Source organism: Zingiber officinale, chromosome 4A (genome assembly GCF_018446385.1).
Source record: "Zingiber officinale cultivar Zhangliang chromosome 4A, Zo_v1.1, whole genome shotgun sequence".
NCBI classification, from domain to species: Eukaryota; Viridiplantae; Streptophyta; class Magnoliopsida; order Zingiberales; family Zingiberaceae; genus Zingiber; species Zingiber officinale.
The window spans coordinates 115,301,249-115,304,460 of record NC_055992.1 but is presented as its reverse complement, the minus strand read 5'-3'; the positions used below and the strand labels follow the sequence as shown (position 1 = coordinate 115,304,460).

Sequence of the window (3,212 nt, the reverse complement as noted above, 5' to 3'; positions counted from 1 at the left end):
ATGAATACACCAATAAAAAATCAAAACCATGAAGCTTGATGAGATAAATAGTGCTGAATTGAACAAAAAAAAAATGACTAATTTTTTCTAGAAAATCAAACTTTAATATATTTTTTTCAAAAGATTAATTTAACTGTCTATCAAAGCAACTTTTCTAGAAAATAAATAGGACAATAAAAAAAACTAAAGCGTGTTCCATTTATCTGTTAACAATTATTACACTATCTTCGACCTCAAGATATTTGGATAAATGCAAGTAAAAGAAAAAAGGAAAAAAAAAAAAAAAAGAGAAAGGAATATTCGATGGTATATGCCGGGAGAAAGTAGGTGAAACCGCGCTTTTGTCCCCGCGGAGTGGGGACCGCCGCGGAACTGTAATTCAATTTAATTCGATCTCAGTCCCGCACTGGCGCAGGATAGCGCGCGGCTGGCGGAGCCGAGGTTTTCATCGAGATGGAATAGCGGGGATTAGGGCTCACCGAGAGGGAGAGGCTGGCTGAGACGAGGAGGCCCGCGGCGAGGGACTCGAGGGCGTAGGGTGGATGGATTAGGGAGGGGAGGGACGGCATCGTCGGTAGCGCAACCTCCATGGTTTGGATCTGACGGCCGCGACTTGAGCCTGCAAGGGATGAGGTGGAAAAAGGAGCTAAGAAGAGTACCTGAAACGAAGATCTGGCGAGCTACGAAAAGACGATCCCGAGAAACACGGAGCGAGGCGAGGCGCAGAGGACGGTGGCGGCGCGGCGGCGACGGCGTACGAAGGAAGCGACGGTGTTGTGTGGGAGATGCTGCGGTGAGACGCCCGTAGAAATAGGTGGGATGAGGATGAATCGGTCATTTTCTTAAGTTTCCGGTTCATTGAACAGTAATTATGGTTTTAATGGGCGGTCGGACCTCCAAATTTATGATCCTCAACCGGCTTAATCGCCCAACGGTTGGGAGTGGGTAGGAATTGGATTCGCCATAATTTAATACTTGGGTTAAGTTAACTAACAATGGTTAATGATGTGGTTAGGTGATGGTGGCGAGGATTTGGTGTGGACTTTTGTAGTTTTGTTAAATACTAAATGCAAAGTTGCATTTGCCCCGCAAATTTATTTCCTGAATATTTATAGAGTAAGTTGAAGAAACATAAACTTTGATTAACTTATGTATTTTTCTGCAATATGTACATTAATTAATTATTAATCAATGTACCTCAGTCAATTTGTATCTCAAAATTTCATATGACAACACTTCATGTTTCACTTAAGAATTCAACAATAAATTTTTATAATCGACTCTTTCTCATTTAATATCACATTTGATCTTAATAAACAAAATTAAGAAACAAATATAATTTATAATATTATTGACCTAAGATATTTATATAAATTTTTTTCATGGAATTAAATATAATGAGGACAATACATCATTTATATAAAATAATCAAAAAAATTATCAATAAATTTGAAAATTATTTTTTTAGTGGGAAAAGAAAAAGAAAACATTAATATAATTTTATTTTTAACTTCACCAAACTTATTAAACATCCAGATTTTTAATAAATAATAAAATATAAAGACAATCTTTAAACCAGTTTTTTTTATTAAGTTGGTAATACATATTTAACTTAAATCTGATTAATTTTTGGGATGAGTAATTTGATTCTATGCAATTTTTTTATTGATGATCAAGATAAATTGAAAGGCAATTATAACGGACGGTCTAGTAACTTCGCATTCTTAAATTAATTATCTATTAAATAAATTTCATCCATTAATTTACCGACGCCAAACTCAATCCTTAAATACATCAAAAATTAAAAAGACATTCTTGTTAGTGGCTTCGAGAACGGCTAGAGCAAAGCTTCCGTTTCCGTTCAATTAAAAATAATCGATAGAATTAAATTAATTTAAAATTTTAGTTGGATTTATTGAGAAATTTATTTTATTTTTTAAAAAAATCAATTATTCTAATTAAATAAGTTTGATTTTAATTTTAATTTTAAAAAATAAGTTAAATTAATTCAATCATTTTTAAATTAAACTAGTGTGATCGTGCACACGTGTTGCATGTGTAATATAATAATATATAAATTATTTGGGTCTTTGAAAATCTGAATTGTTTGGATTTTCTAATGTCACCCTTATAAACTAAGAATTAATTAGTAAAATTCGTCAGACCCATACAATAGTGACGCTAGAGAATCCCAACAACAAACTACTGTAACGGGTTTCCCTATGTCAAAAATTATTTTAATTTAATATTATACTTGTCTTAGTAAAAAAAACTAAGAAAAGTATATTTTTTAACATCGTCGGTCTAAAGTATTTATAGAAACTTCTTTGATCATAGTGTTGTCAATTTTAAGATATAAGACTAAATAGAACTATATTTTTTTATATAAACAACCAAAGAAAATTAATGATAAGAAAAATTCATAATAATACGCTGTGACTGAGTCTCGAACTCTAGATCACTGATTGTTTCGCTTGTGGAATTACTAATAAACCTTGGAATTATTTTTAGTGTAAATAGAAAAAAGGACATTAACGTAAATATATTTTAGGCTTCACCAAAGTTAGTTAGTAAAGGGGGGAGATTTTTAATAAAATAGTAAGATAATAAGAAAATAAAAAATATTAAGGTTTTTTAATTTTTATTAAAAGTTTTAATAATTTTTTTAAATAATAACTCGATTTGGTATCGGTTTGTTTATTTGATTTTAATAATAAAATTCTATTTGGTTAATCTACAAATACATTAATTAGATTAGTTAGATTCTAACGGTTCGAGTTTCAACACTGCTAGAGATTGATGATAAAACACGGCTAGGCATTGGAAAACTTTTTTTCAAAAAAAAAAAACAAAAATATATAAAAAGACATGAACCCGACGTGAATCGAACACGCAACCTTCTGATCTGGAGTCAGACGCGCTACCATTGCGCCACGGATCCGATGTTATTTTAAGTGGTTAATATAAAATATAGATTTAATATTAAATCTATTGACATCTTTGTAATATGTATTAACATTTTGCACTGTAAATTTCCACTCAATATTTTATCTCCAGTTTATTTAATAAATAATAACTTAATTCTCTTTCATCGAAGAACTATCCGAGTCCTGATATGCTGTGCGATTCTGCGGTGCCATTATATGCTTTTTTTTGCAGTAGTAGATTTTTTTATTATAATAGTGACGGACGTTAGTAACTATGGAATCTTA

At 31.4% G+C, this 3,212-nt stretch overlaps 1 non-coding gene across 1 annotated transcript; it reads right to left on the bottom strand.

The window, feature by feature from the left end:
- Window positions 1-2,869: 2,869 nt before the first annotated feature.
- Window positions 2,870-2,941, bottom strand: TRNAW-CCA. The gene has a single exon. It is a non-coding gene; the product is annotated as a tRNA-Trp (tRNA).
- Between the last annotated feature and the right edge of the window lie 271 nt (window positions 2,942-3,212).